General features: G+C 39.5%; 2 pseudogenes; one reads left to right on the plus strand and one right to left on the minus strand.

Moving 5' to 3' along the window:
• The first annotated feature begins 1882 nt into the window (after positions 1-1882).
• On the plus strand, positions 1883-6824 carry LOC122135021 (annotated as a pseudogene).
• Positions 6825-7230: 406 nt separating this feature from the next.
• The window catches only part of LOC122135022, a 10457-nt pseudogene continuing 859 nt past the window's right edge, over positions 7231-16828 (minus strand).

The following is a 16828-nucleotide window of genomic DNA, read 5'->3' on the forward strand; positions in this document are numbered from 1 at the left end:
TATATTAACGGTAGTTACTGTGTGATTTTTTTTGCTTAAATATTTTGTTCGGAGAACTACGTTTATTTAAGTCTGGCAGCTGATGTTTTGTTTTTGCAGTTAATACGTGTGTTTAAAGCTACCGTATATAACAAATGCCGTTTTTGGTCTAGAAACGTACCATAGCTGTTACCTTTGATACTACTTAAAATATCACATCCGACAGAGTAGCATAAAATGTGGAGTGTTTCTTTGTAACGAGCTACGTCTGTCACATTCGCAGATGGCTGCGCGAGGGAGTTCGGCGGGATCTGGAGCGCGCGGAGGCGGAAGCGCGAGAACCTGCGCGTTCTCGACGAGCCGATCCAGCGTGACCAGACAGCTCGTGAGCGAGCGCGACGGACCGAGAGTCTGGAAGAGCGGCACCACACAATTAAGAAATTAGACTAGTAGGTACACTGCTACACAAATTATTATTATTATTTATTGATAATTGCAGTTCTATGTGTAAACTTTTACTCAGGTTTCTCTCACGATTTCAGTAATACTTTTGCTAAGAAGTTGCCACTGAAAATGTTTGGGGTCAGCAGATTTTTTTTTCTTTTCTGTTTTTGAAAGAAAATTAATACTTTTATTTATCAAAGATGTGTTTAATTGATAAAAAGTGACAGTAAAGACTGTTAAAAAAAGATTTATCCTGTTATGTTAGGTTTATGTGTTATAAAAGAATTGTGTTTTTACACTGTTACAAAAGAATTCTGAAAGATGTTAAGTTGATAAAAACTAAAAACAAAGACTTGTTACACTGATATCAGCATATTAGCATGATTTCTGAAGGATCATGTGACACTGAAGACTGGAGTTATGATGCTGAAAATTCAACTTTGATCACAGCAATAAATTATATTTTAAAGTATATTGATAGAGACACTGTTATTTTAAATTGTAATAATATTTGACCAATATTACTGTTTTTTTCTGTATTTTTTGATCTAATAAATGCAGCCTTGATGAACATAAGAGACTTCTTTTAAAAAGTAAAAAATCTTATGATCCCAAAGTTTTGAATCAACAGCCCAGTGTATGTTTATTATAAATGGCCATGGTGCTGATGATTACAAATTCCAGTTACAGTGGTTAGTCAGTATGAATGCACCTTTATATGACGATATCTGAAAGATCAATGATTTTTATTGGCCCAGATTTTTACGTGCCCTGTTCAAACTTTCATTGGCCCTGCCACAAAATATGAATAATAATAATAACCCACCATGTAATTTCTTCTTACTAAATTAATAAGATAGTTATGACACCAGTATGTTTAAGATACCAGTGAAATTTTACAATGCTCTATTCCACCTTCTCGGTTTCAACTAATCTAAGGTTTAAACATTATTCAAGACAGTGAACACTCAGTCTTTAAATAAAAAAAAAAAAAGACAAGCAATAGCACAAATGCATGCAAATAAGATGCGATAAGATGCACGTTGAGTTACATTGTGCTACATTTTACCATGTTGTCATCAGTCATGTGACCCACCAGCATCAGTTGCATTGCTTTCATTGCTATCATTAATCCTCTTCTTGTGGCCTCATGGGAAATTGAAGTGTCCATCGAATGCACACTTCAAAATCTTGGCTGAGTACTTTTCACTCACTGTTTTTCGAATACTTTGAATTTGAACACACTATGCTTTTGGCGTACTGTTGTTTACATACTATTTAAGTATTTGATTTCGTTACAGCGTGAAAATACTGTTTCAATTCTCTTTTGCATCTTCCTGCCCTTGAATGGTTCAAATTGTCATAACCTAAAAATGATAATGATAATCAGTAAACAACACAGTTCTATCAAGTGTCTCAAGCGTTGTGTATCTAATCACTTCCTATTATCTGTTAGATTTTTTAAAAAAAATGGACACTGGGGACCAGAGGGGTCTCGCGGCCCAGGACGAAGAGACCATGTGCACGTCAGCCTCTGAGGGATTGGAGGAGGGCGAGGTGGAGGGAGAAACTCTGCTCATTGTGGAATCGGAGGACCAGGCGTCTGTGGATCTGTCTCATGACCAGAGCGGAGACTCTCTGAACAGTGACATCGGGGAGGACGGAAGAGGAAGCTGGAACGAAGACATGTCCTTCTACTGCGACAAGTGCCACAAATGGATCCCGGCCGGTGAGAAGACCAACGAAAGGGGGCGACACATCTGATACTCCCTCATGTGGACCAGATTAAGATGCAATGTCTAACTTGTGATGCATTCGTTCACTCAATAAAGACTCATTCTTTCTCCTTGTGTGGTTCAGCCCAGCTACGTGGAGAGCAGCCAAGCTACCTGAAAGGAGACAACTTTTTCAAGTTCAGCTGCTCGGACTGCGCCGAAGACAGGGAAGGAGAGTTTTTTGAGAGGATGAGGCTGACCTGGCAGCAGGTACACAATCTGGAGCAATTAAAAAAAATGAAACCATGTTTTAGTTAGCTAGACAAAAGTATCAGAAAGACGATTTTCAGTGTCTGTTTCAAAGTGTTGCGACCTATGCAACTTTACTGTAAAGAAAAATCTGATAATGAAGACTAATGAGATGTGATGCAATTCTGTTTCCCGGTCAAAATAGCCTCTGAATTGTATGATTTTATGTTTATAGGTGGTGATGTTGGCCATGTATAACCTGTCTTTAGAGGGCACCGGACGACAAGGTTACTTCAGATGGAAGGGAAGATATTTGTGCATTTATTAGTCGGCACTGGACATTCCTACTTGGTTCCAGGTGAGATTGAGTATCAAAGACCTTGTATTTGGTTTCGAATCACTCTAACCTGATTCTAAAAGATAATATATCTTTACATTTTCTGATTAAACGCTCAGAAAGAAGACATCCACGTGGTGAAGCACCGTGGCAGGGTGTCTGTCTGTCGGCAGCCCAACGTTTTTTTTTTTTTTCCGTTCAGGAGCGCAGGAGTTTGGAGAACCCGGCTGGTGGAAGCTAGTTCAGAACCGGCCACCCTACTCTACGACCCGAGGGGGAGAAAAACTCTGCGGCTTCACTCAAAAGCTAAAGGTAGTAGTAGTTACATATAAACTGGATAAAACCAGAGGTCTCACACATTTAAGTTGAAAATGGCCCCGTCTGCTCTTACATTAAAAATAATGTGGATAGAAGCCATCGTTTAACATGGCGATAACATTGGCTTATTGGTATCAGTGATTTAATATGTGTGTGTTTTTTGTAATGCAGTATTTTTCCTTCATTTTAAACATTTTTTTGGATCCAGCTGTGTCGAAGCCGTCCCTGGACCCCATAATCACCGTGGAGGGTTTGAGGAAGCGTGGAAGTAGGAACCCGGTGGAGAACGCCATGCAGCTGAAAGAAAAGCGTTCCCGAACACAGGAGGCTAAAGAGATCCGGCGTGCGCAGAAGGAAGCGGCCGGGTTTCTAGACCGCAGTGCCTCATCCACACCAGTCAAACTGGGCAACCGTGTGCGCCGGTCAGAGCCGTATCTGGAGAAGGGTGAAGTTATTGACTTCTCCTCTCTCAGCTCCTCTGACAGAACCCCGCTCACCTCTCCCTCCCCCTCCCCCTTCGCCCGACTTCTCCGCCCCTGGAACCCCCGCCTCACACTCTGCTACGCCCAGTCTGCTGTCAGAAGCCGATCTCATCCCAGATGTCATGCCCCCTCAGGCTCTGTTCCACGGTGAGTTGCTGCACTTGCTAACTGAGCAAACAGCTGTTTTAGGACTTGTTAGATGCCTGATAAGATGCTATAAAAGATGCCATAGACTTACCATGAGGGACAAAGGGCCAGTTACATAATAAGAAGTTTATGCAACCAGCCACAGATGGCAATCACATTTTAAGAACCACTGAGAATACCCTAGCGCCACCCAGACACACCCTAGCAACCAAATAGCTACATCCTAACAACCACCTAGAGCACCTGTTACTAGGGAGCTAGCCACCTATAGATGCCTAGTATCGTCCTATCACCCAACCAGAACACCTTTTGATACATCTTGTAACCACTCTAACTGTCCCTATTGTATGGTTTTATATATTGATAATTTATTCATATTTGGTAATAAAACAAACAAAAAAACTTAGAAAGTTAGGCTTTGTCACAGCATTTTGTTTGTTGATTGTGTTCATTGTATTACCTTTGACCAGACGATGAAGAATTGGCCGCCGATGGCGTTATTGACCCCGGGATGGAGTATATTTCCCCCTCCCAGCATGCCTTTGGCCACCGTGCACCATCATGGTCATGAACAAGATACGTCCAGCAGAGCTGATCAAACAAGAACTGGAGAGTGAAGACGAAGAGCGGGGTAGAGATGGTGAGGAAGACGAGGGCCAGGATGAAGGGTTATTGCCAGCGGGACGGGGGCGTGGCATTGAGCGGAGGAAGGTTCTCCAGGATAAGGGCGAGGGCTGCGTGTCTTTACCCACCCCACGTTACACATTCATCAGCCTTTACGAGGAGCGTATGCTGCTCCACAAGCTGGAGGCATGTCCGCAAGCGCTGGCGGTCACGCCTCAGGCCAAAAGACTGCATCGCAAGCTACTCGTGCGGCAGGCGAAAAGAGAGCGAGGGCTCCCCCTGCTGGAGCGTGGATCAGGCCGTGAGCGCTACACTCAGCCTGGTGGGAGGCGTGTATGGGGACCAAGGGGCCCTTTTGGCCAGCCCCAGACACGGAGCGGAGAAGGGAATACAGAACCACCAGCCGGACCTTCGTATACTGATCGCTTTTCAGGTAAGCCAGTAGAAAAACACAATACAGTATGTATTAAACTCCTACTGAGCAAACTCATTAAAAGTCTTGTTTTGCTCCTCAGTTCACAGTGACCATAAGGAAAGGGTTCTATCAGCCCACAGTGTCATTCTGGCCACAGGGCTGATGGGTTAACTGATGCCTGCATGGATCAGACACATCAAGAGTCCCTACACGTCCATAGTGCTAACGCCGTACATCAGGTACGTGAAAAAAGCTGAACATTTGACGCAATCTTAGTGTCTTGGGATTTGCGGACATCACGGAAAACCAGATTTGCCTAGGAAGAGTTTAATTACAGGTAGGATTTAAGCACCATAAAATTGATGGAGGCAATTAGATTATATAAGTAATTAATCAATGCATAGATAAAAATCATACAGCTAGGAAGATAAAATATTATTCAATTTATTTTAAATGACGTGGTTGTTCTTGCAGTGGTCATGTATGTTAAAAATCCTGAATACAGCACATTAATAATCTTTACTATTACCCTTGTTCGTTTTTTCTTAAACCTATGCCATTCGGGTCAGTTAGGGCCAGGAAGAAGGTACAATACATTGGTTGGTCAGGTGCACAACATTCAAAATGCGTTAAGAGTAGTAAAATAAATTTTTTTAACTATATAAGACTATACAGACGTGTGTTAAATTATTTTTTTTATAGATAGTTTTATTTTGCCTTATGTGATCACAAATACAGAAGGAACAACTAATATTTGTGAATATTAGTTAAAAGATTAAAATAACATATATTATACAATGTAAGTGTATTCCTGTGATGCGAAGATGAATTTGCAGCATCATTAAGCTCCACTTCTTCAGTGTCACATAGATCCTTCAGAAATCATTCTGCGATGCTTGATTTGCTGTTTAGGACACATTTAAAATAGTTCAAAAAGGAATGCATTTATTTGAAATGCATACTACTGACTACAAAGTATTAATTTCTTTCAAAAATATGATTTTTTTTTCGGACCAAAAAATAGGTGGGAAAGTGGATTTTATGGTTTAAAATATTGCACCATGAAAATGTGTGTGCCCGTAATGGACCGAAAGTTTTTTAGCTCCCCCCCCCCACAAAAAAAACCTAAGCTTGCACCCATGGTAACCCATATATACTTTTGTGTATTATTGTGTGTTAGGAGAGACTATGAGAGTCGGCCGCGGAAGCTGCGTTTGCTCTCAGAGCTCCATATGCGTATCCTTCACAGGAAGGACGCCGTGCTTGGGTAGCTGAACCTTATGCACCTATAGACTATTGACTAATGTGCGGCCCAATCACATCCCCTGCTGTCAACTCCATGGCCAAGACATCTTCTGCCTGGTAATCAATCTTTTCAATCTTGGACGACACAGATTTTTGTTTTGAAACTATGTTCTGTAGAGATTCCATGCACTCTTCTGTTTATCATGTAGCGGACCTATCAGAGTCCTCCAGTACCCGATTTATTCAGTGTGGTGGTGCTTTACAAGCAAAGTCGTGATCGTTTTGGGGCTTCATGGTGCCGAATGTGACATACAACGAGGCCTACATCTCCTTCCTGCTGGTGCATCATGAATTGAGGAGAGGCTGGTATCGCCACATTGCATGATCTACCATCGTCATTCAGGCGAGTCAAAAATAAATCAACCGGTTTGAGTTTTACCAGCTCAGCTGATACAGGAATAGTTCCTTTCTCCTCTCTGTAGACCTGAATGGGAAACGATGTGACCCTCCACGTATAGTCGAGCAACCCTCTTCCATGCTGCTCTACCAGACGTTCGGCTTCAAGGACAGAGGAGTACAATCCTGGACATTCTATGATAGAATTCCTACCCGGTGGCGAGCAAAAGCGTGCAGTCATGCATGTCTTCCTGCGCGTGCCGCCCGATGAGGAGCCTACACTTTTTGTACATTGGTGTAACTTTGAATGTCATGTGACTCCAGACATCACCATGATATGCCAGTGCAGGGGTTTGGTTTAGGTGTCATCACAGTCAAAGTGGGTGTGTGTTCTGTTAAGTTTAAGGCAATAACCTGTTTATGTTATATTTAATTCAAGGCTTGTTTTTTTCCGTATACAGCAACCAGCATAAACTCCCTCTCTGCATCATAAACACAGACTAAAATTAGTTTTTCCTTAGTTTCAAAAAAAAGTGTTTAGTTTGTATTCAACACAATTGAACAGATTAAAATGTTAGCCCACCTGTTAATGAAAGTGAAAAAATATGTTTCATATTGTGTTGGCTGTTTTTTTTACTTATTTTTTCTCTGTCAAAGTGCATTCCAGTAGGTTGCCTACTAATTTTTTCATACACTATAAGCGATGTGAAATAAAGATTTTTAAAATAGGTCTAAATGTCAAATAATACGGCATAGCCCGGCACCACATATATAATTTCTTGGAGTCAGGAAATCACGACTCTTAGTAAGTTAAAAAGCCGTAATTTCACTTGAATATGTCATTTTTGGCTGGTACGAGGGAGGGCCAAAACAAATTCTTCAACTAGTGTATGTAGAAGACCCTGAGTAGATCTGGTTTGGGGTGAGATGTGGATCTTCCCTCAAGAGAAAGTATCCAGTCCAGATCAACACTCCATCCCTTGGTGTGGCGCTGTAAGCAGTTCCTGTCCCATGTGTAGCTGCCATCAGAGGAGACCACAGAAACTGCACCCGTGCGGCCACGGCAATATCATACCGCGTCTGCCCCGTGGTTTTCGGCTTTCTGCTACTTTGCATTACACCCTACACAAGAACAAGATTTTTAGGTCACTAGCCAGCCTTTGTAATTTTATCATCATTTAATGTTTGTGAAAACTCACCCAAGGAGTATCTCAACGCTCCTCAGACCTTCGCTTCCCCGAGCTGCCGCCTCATGCAGCGCCGTGTTATACACCTGTGGCCACCAGCAGATGCTCAGAAGGATTCAGTTTGCTCAGATTATTAATAGACCATATCATAAGGGAACTTGTTTCGAACTCACGGTCCGGATGAATGGTTAACATCAGCTTCTCTTTGCACCAGCCACAGGAATGGCATTCATGATGCCGTTGTAGCACTGCAGCGACCACGAGCGGTACGCCCATCAAGTCCCAAACATGCGGGGTCAGTCCCCCTGCAGAGAAAACCACCTTCTGTAAATATATACAGCTACACAAAGATTCTGAAAGTACAGCTAAAAGGTGTGTCGTTCTCTGTTTAAAGGTATTTCGGCATTTTGGAAAAATTTTAAGTGAAAAAGGTCTAGCGAATGTTAAGAAGCAGTCGGTGTTCAACACATGGCGAAGACCTGCGGGGACCAACTTGAACTTGCTGCGAACATCTTTTCCAAAATCACATGGATAACTACTGAAATGACGATCTTTTCAATCACGAACGTTTGGCAAGAACACTTAAAAACACACCCATTAATGGGTTAAAAAACACACATTAACCATTTTTTGCGTGGAGTTGTGTGTTGTCAACCGTGCGGGATTTGATCACAGGCACACAATAGCGATAGTTACCACACTAAACAAACCAAGGTAAAGTCATAAAAAAAAAAAAAACTTAAAACATAAATAGGTCCCCTTTAAGTTGCTGTGGAGTTTGTTGGAGCGGTGCTTGGTTTCTTTTGCCTCAACCTCATCCAATAGCGGCGTGTGCCACTGAGTATCTGGCCCCGCCCCTCAGGCCACACCTCCTTAAGGAGCAGACTGTCTGTTGGACCCTGAGAAAGGACATTAACCATCCTTTGAAATGTTTCGTCTTTTCTTACCAATAGCGCAAGTTTGGTTAGTGCAGTTGTGTTGTGTGTGTGTGTGTGTGTGTGATACCGACCCGGCTGCTTTTCTGTTCGCGTCTGAGCTCCAGATCTTATTTCTGCCTTCTTCATGTTGACTGATGATCCTGGTGTAATGAATGTTCCTCTCCTGGTACAAATAACATCTGACCCCGCCCAATTTCCGGTACTCCTACCCCCCTACATGTATCAATTAATAGTCGTCAGCGAAAATAATGAATAGCACCTGTCCTCATGAATCCACTATGGTTGATACTTACTATTTATATTTACTATTGGAAATTCTTTAATTATTTTAGTACACCAATAAACTAATTCTTATTCACTGTGTTACTCTATACCTACTCCCAACCTCCCTCCTAATTTTACACCTAATACACTTAGTCGCAAGTTCCTGGACGGCCCTCCATCATGACAGAAAAGCAAACGTGTGTTTAGTCCCCAGGACTGGTGGCCATTTCTGCCTTCTGTCACCGCACGAGTTTCTTACTGCTTCGCTGGAGCCCACAGATCTGCTCTGGCTGGCCTGCAAAGCCGACTGGAAGCACGACGCCACTGATCTCACACACTGAAACAACATGCACTGCGCAAGAATACTCTTTCGATGTTTTGCCCGGATTGGGCTACTTTAAACACTGTTGTTCATGTCTGCGGGTTGCAAACGACCCTGATAATGGTGAGTATTTAGCCCCTGGAATGCAAACTTTGCCAGGGGAACCCCAACAAAAACTTATTTTCCCACCCTGAATGCGATTTGCATAGATGGAACACACCCAAAATCACATTGGGCCTAGTTTTTGAGTAGCAATTGGGCGGGTTTTTTGTTGTGAAAACCTGGCAGACCAGGCGCTCTTGAGACTCAAAATACAAAACTCACAGGATGTGTTTCTGACCCTGGATCCCTCCGGGGAGGGCAGAGATGAAGTAGTGATGCACAGACCTAACTTCATAGTTGTCCTCCTGAAGGACAGCAGATATACTTAGAGAGCAGATTGACAAACACAAAATGTTACATAATAATAATAATAATAATAATAATAATAATAGAGATAAAAAAGTATATAATAACAACTAATAGTAAATAAAAATAATAGATAAGTGGAAGAAATGTAAATGGTGATGTAATAAAAAAAATAATAGTCTATTAATAAAATCATTGTAAAAATTTAACTTTGATCATTTACTGTTAATAAATAAAAACACTAATGTATTGAATTAAAGTAGTCAGAGAAATAATGAATGTTTGTTATTGGTAATAAGTATTTTGATTCTTAATATGTTATTTCCTAGTGTCAATTGATTTAATTAAATGATAATAATAAACTCATATATTTAAAATGTATATAATAAAATAACCATAATCGTAAAATAAATTAATACATCAATGGAACTGAAAGGAAATGTATATAATAACAAACAATAACAGTAATAATAAAAAAAAAAAAAAATTATAATCCAGGAATAAGAAAACAAAAGTATTATAATAAAAATAACAATAATAGCTACAAATAAATCAAGCAATTAATAATATTAATAATGGAATAAAAGTAAAAGTATATAATATCAAACACAACAACAACAAATAATAATAATATAGGATATAATATATAACAATATAAAAATATTTATAATTATAATGTTTTAGTGGCTGGTGAAAGTGGTCGTACATCTGGCCAGCCGGGGTTCTCCTCTCAGAGCTCTGAACTCGGGAATTATTCTGATTGTAACTGCGCAGAATGAGCACAAATGTATCCAGCTGATTCCTCCAGTATCCTGAATCATACACCCACCGCATAAACATATTCTACAGAAGTCATGCTTATTTAGTAACAAAAAAAAAAAAAAAAAAAGCAAAGTGTACAGTAGTCCTACCTCGTCCTGGGACTAACGGCAGTGAGGAGGGGCTGTACTGTAACTTATCTGCTCTGTGCCAAGCTGGCCTCCCTCGGTTGCTCCGTTTTTTTCAGCTCAGTGCTGGATGGGAAAAAAAAAAAAAAAAAAAAAAAAAAAAAAAAACCCAGACCCACCGTCTGCTTCTTGTCCAAATCTGCGCACATGCGCAAACCCGCGCTGGGGGCACAGTTGTTGATTCATGTGCAGGAACTGCCTGCCAGGTGGCTCCTCAGGATTATTCTGAGTGTAACTGCGCAGATGAGCACAAATGTGATCCAGCTGCTTCCTCCAGTATCCTGAATCATACACACACCGCATAAACATATTCTACAGAAGTCATGCTTATTTATTAAAAAAAAAAAAAAAAAAGAAAAACTCAACGCTCCTCAGCCTTTAGCTTCCCAGAGCTGCCGCCTCATGCAGCGCCGTGTTTTCAACCTGTGGCCACCGCAGATGACATAAGTATTCCATTTTGCTCAGATTATTACAGACATATCATAAGGAACTTGTTTCGAACTCACGGTCCCCGGATGACTGGTTAACATCACTTCTCTTTGCACCAGCCCAGGAATGACATCATGATGCCCGTTTAGCACTCGCAGCGACAGAGCGGAACGCCCATCATTCCCAACATGCTGTTCAGCACCTGCAGAGAAACACCCTTCTGTAAATATATAACAGCTCCACAAAGATTCTAAGTAAATCTAAAGGGGTGGTCTTCTCTGTTTAAAGGTATTTCGAAATTTTGGAAAAATTTTAGTTGAAAAAAAAGGGGGTCTATCTAGCAATAGTACGAAGCAGTCGGTTTTCAACACTGGCCGAAGACCTGCGTGACCAACCTTGAACTTGCTCGAATCTTTTCAAAATCACATGGGATACCTACTGAAATGACTATTTTTCATCACGAAGTTTGGCAAAGAAACCCTTAAAAAAAACACCCTAAATGGGTTAAACCACACATTAAACATTTTGGCGTGGAGTTGTGTTTTGTAACCTTGCGATTGATCACACTGCACAAATAGGCTATAATTACACACTAAAAAACAAGGTAAAGTCATTAAAAAAAAACAAAAACTAAACATAAAGGTCCCCTTTAAGTTGCTGTGAGTTTTTGGACGTGTGATTGGTTCTTTAGCCTCCACCTCATCCAATAGCGCTGGCTGTTCCCCTGAGATCTGGCCCCGCCCCTCAGGGCCCCACCTCCTAAGGAGAGACTGTCTTGGATCCTGAGAAAGACATTAACCTCCTTTTTAAATGTTCTTTGTCTTACAAATAGAAACGTTTGTTATGGCGTGTTGTGTGTGTGTGTGTTTGTGTGTGATACTGACCGGCTGCTTTTCGGTTCGCGTCTGAGCTCCACGATCTTTTTCCTGCTTCGTTCTGTTGACTGATTATCTGCTGTATTAATGTTACTCTCCTGACAATACATTTGACACAGAAAAATTTACTGTTAATAAATAAACATAATGTATCAATTTAGTAGTACGAGAAATAAATGAATGTAATATTATTAATAAATATGTTTGCTACTTAATATTTTATTACTATTGAATTATTTAATTATTTAATTAAACCATAAACTACTTATGTTTAAATGTTTTAATAATTAATAATAAAAATCATAAAATTTAAACATAATAAATTTAGTAGAAGTTTATGAAAGGCCCCATCATGACAGAAAAGCAAACGTGTGTTAGTACCAGGACTGGCTGAATTTCTGCCTTCTGTCACAGCACTGAGGTTCTGACTCTCTGATGCCACAGATCTGCTCTGCTGGCCTGCAGAAGACGACTGGAAGAAGACGCATATGATCTCACACACTGAAAAACATGCAATGCTCAAGAGACTCTCTTTCAGTGTTGCCAGGTCCGTGATTTTTTCAGAGGATTGGGCTACTTTAACACTGTTTTTCCTGTCCGCGGGTTGAAAACGACCCTGATAATGTGATATTTAGCCCCTGGAATGCAAACTTTACCAGGGGAACCCCACCAAAAACAATTATTTTACCCCCTCGGAATGCGATTTGCATGGATGGAACCACCCAAATCACAATTGGGCTAGTTTTGAGTAGCAATTGGGTGGGTTTTGTTGTGAAAACCTGGCAACCCTGCTCTCTTTAGACTCAAAATAAAAAGCTCTCAGGAGCTGTTTCTGACCCTGGATCCCTCCGGTGAGGCAGAGATGAAGTTGATGCGCAGACTGACTTCATAGTTGTCCTCCTGAATGAGCTCTCTATCTCTAGATAGCAGATTGAACAACACAAAAATGTTTATAATATAATATAATAATAATACTAATAAATAGAGATAAAAAGTATATATAAAATAAGAAGTAAATAAAATAATAATAATGAATGCCAGTAAAATGTATGTAATAAAAAATGATAGTATAGTAATAAAACTCATTGTAAATTTACTTTTGATCATTTACTGTTAATCCAGATAAACACATAGGTCATGAATTAGTATAGAGAAATAATGAAGTTTGTGAGGTAATACATATTTTGATTCTTTATCTTTTTATTACTATTGTAATTATTTCTAGATTAAATGATAGATAAACTCATTATTTATTTAAAAATGTATAAATACATAAACTAATATAGTAAAATACATTATCATACTGGAATGCCAGGAACTTATATAATCAAAAACAAGAAACAGTAATTATATTTTAAAAAAAAAAAATTATATACCGAATAAAAACACACCCACGTATAGTAAATAAATACTAACATATATAAAAAATACAATCAATCAATTATAATATTAATAATGGAATAAAGAGTAAAAGGTATATAATAACAAAACAACCCCCCCAATCAAATAATAAGGAATATGACTATTACCGAATATTAAAACAAACTTATAAGTATGCAAATTTTTCAGTGGATACTGTGTAATTGGTATGCGCTGTACTCCTGGCCCCTGGGCCGTGTGTGGTGTGGCGTCGCTTGCGGATTGCTCTGAACGTCGGACTAATATTGAACGTGACTGGATCGTTGCTCTTCGCAGATGAGCACAAAATGTTGCTGAGAGGCACAAGAGGCTTCATTCCTGCCAGTAGCAGTCCGGATCATACCAACACCGCAGAAACATATTCTACAGAAGGCATGCTTATTTATAACATCTCCCCAAAAAAAAAAAAAAAAAAAAAAAGAACAATCGTCTGTACAGTAGTCTACCTCGTCCTGGACTGAACGCCATGAGGAGTGGGCTTCTGTCACTTATCTGCTCCCTGTCTGCCAAGCTCGCGCCTCCCTCTGTTGCTCCGGTTTTCGCTCGTGCTGATGTGGATAAACAGACCCACCGTCTGCGTCTGGGCATCTGCGCACATGCGGCAACCCCTTGCATGATTGGGTCTTGGGCCACAGTTGTTTGATTCAGGTGGGGAGGAACTGCCTGCAGTGGCCTTAATGACTTAATATGAGAGAGAGAGCGATGAGGACTATATAATACTGCACGCTTTTAATGAGCACCAAACAGGCCGTGTACTGTACCTGATCAGCTTCCTGTGCATCCTGTCCCTGGTTTACCTGTGAGGGCATCCTGGGTGGGCCGTCCAGGAAGACACCACAGCCACCACAGTAATTAGCATAAGGGTGGCTGCTAGCGCCACACTGAGAACAAGTCACAGAGCTGGCTTTGTGGCCGGGCTGCAAGTATAAACACAAAATCACACGGCATTCAAGTTCACACAAACATTGCCAAATATACGCAATGATATTTTGATGGAATCAAAATATCTAAATATACAGTTCCATAAAACCTTCCGGTTACAAAACAGTACTTACTGCTAAATGCTACCAATAGAAAGATGGCAATGAAGGGGAGGGGCTTTCTCATTCTACAAAACATGTGATTGGACAAAAATTCCACACACCTTTGCCCCACACCAGTCGCAGAATCGAGCATCCGAGTGGTTGACTCTACTGCACTTGGAGCAGGAGACCATTTTGCCCTGTGAGCTGGGTACAGGTGCAGCTCTCTGTCCGCTCAAAACCGGCTGTGGAATGATCAACACTGTTATAATAGTGTCCTATCACAATCCTAATATGATTCAGCAGCCTTCTGATTGGCTAAAGAGGAGAACACTGATTTCTAGTCTGGGCTCTTACTGTGGTTTGCTGAAGCAGCTGGGATTCACAAGTGACACAGTGTGTGATATGAACAGGGTTCCCCGTCCCACAAGAGTGACAGATGAGCTTATCCTAGAATAATATGGATATAAAATATTAACTGATTTAATAAGTGCATTTAATAGAGTCATAGGAGTGATCTACCACAGGTGAGAATTACCTGTAGTCTCAGACTAGCCTGTGGCTGTAGTTGTTGAGTCAGTGGAGACTCGCACACCACACACGTGGATGTATTGAGCGGCACCATGGTTTTACAATGCACACATAGACCCATCTATGACAAAACACAGTGAATACTCATATTAGTGTGAAATGATCACTTATTATCTGACTAGGACTGAATTTTGTAGTAGCCAAATATGTTGTACCTGTCCTCCTTCAGTAGGGGGCAGTCTTTGACCAGGTATTGGAGGCACTGGCGCTCCACAGTGCAGGCAGAACCGGGCGAAAGGATCCGAAGGGCGATGATTCAGGCACTTTGGACACTTCAGAAAGATGAATATTAATATAACTATATTTAAATAATGAATATAAACGTAAATACCTCACCTAAGGAAATCTGTCTCTCTCTGGAGCCGTGATAATTGAGTGCTCGTCAGGTTTTTTAAGAGGATTTCTCCATCTGTGCTCCGGTTCTGGTGGGAGTGAGAAAAGAAGTGAAACGGAATGTACAACAGATAACAGTGATCGCCATCATAGTGAGGGTTGTCTGAAAGGGTTTGCATGCATGTTGTGAACCGTTACTTTCGTGTTTTGCACCGTCAGCCGTGCAGATGAACCAAATAGACGCTAGAGAAATCGAGGGCCTTTCAAAGCTCTATGAGATTCACTGCTGGAATATCTGACGAAAAGAATACAAATTTTACAAGATCGTAGAAAATCTATAATTTTATATATATATATATATATATATATATATATATATATATATATATAGGCATATTTATTTATTTATTTGCATTATGATAATATTTTTGTCAATTCATGACAAGGCACATTAAAATTTTATTCTCCTAATAAACTAATGGAAATGTGAAAATATAATTCTATTCACCAGAATGCATGAATATATGTGTGTGTGTGTGGTGTGTGTGTGTGTGTGTGTGTGTGTGTGTGTGTGTTCTATACACACTAACTAGAACCAAATGATTTACCGAAATATTTAATAGAGGAAACGCCAGCTCCATTTTCGCTCCCCTTCAAATTCATTAATGAATCCTGTTCAACGTAAAGTAAAATTTATAAAACATATTCTTAAATACATGCAGTATTATCATGTTAAAACCAGAATGGGTTCAAAACTGACATCCTTGCCATTGATTGGTCTGCCATTCATCAGACTGTCATCCTGGTGGCCTGGAGTCAGATCCTGCTGATCTGAAGGAGACGGTGTCACTATGAAAACCTTGGTGACGACTGCACTCTGACGGCCATCGCTGCATTACAATACAAACGCTCTTTATTTAGGTCAGTTTATATCTAAATTTGTCATTTGGTGTTTCTTCAAATACAGGCACTTTTGACTTTTAGAAAATGTATTTTCTTTTCGCGCTCTCACTAGTTTATTTAATTGATCTACTAATGGATATGCATGCATCAAATGAGAATTCTGTGATTTTTTTTTTTTTTTTCTGAATATGTCAAGTATATTTCAAATGATGTATAGGGTTTAATAGCATTTGGTTACGGAAATGACATTTTTAGAATAAAATATAATAATAAACAAATTATTAGTTTTTGCTCTTGCTTAGGTTAATTTTACATGAGTAATGTCAAATGCATTAGAAATGTATGCATAAAAAAAAAATAAACGCAATTAAATAAAATTATAACAACTGAAAATGATGCACAATAAACATATTCTGTTCTCAAGTGATATTTACTATGATTTTTCTGATATCATGAATGTTTTTCTTCACCATCATGTCTCATATTTCATCTCAAGCTCTTCACTGACAAAATTTTATCAGGGGTAAAAATATCGGTTGTGGTTGAAAATGACATCACAACTATGGGACAGTTTGTATAAAAAATTTGTATAATTAATTTTAGGTTATATACAATTCTTCACAATACAAACTTGTTTATTTTACTCTTTATTTAAGTAATCATAAATTTGTTAAAAAAAAAAAGTATAGTTTCATAACAAGTTTTGTTATTTTATTTGTAATATGTTATTTACATTTTATGATTTATTTTATATTATTAATTAAAATAATATACAATTATTTATTTTATTTGTAATATGTTATTTACATTTTATGATTTATTTTATATTATTAATTAAA

The sequence above is a fragment of the Cyprinus carpio genome, chromosome A22, assembly GCF_018340385.1.
Source record: "Cyprinus carpio isolate SPL01 chromosome A22, ASM1834038v1, whole genome shotgun sequence".
In the NCBI taxonomy this organism is placed as follows: Eukaryota; Metazoa; Chordata; class Actinopteri; order Cypriniformes; family Cyprinidae; genus Cyprinus; species Cyprinus carpio.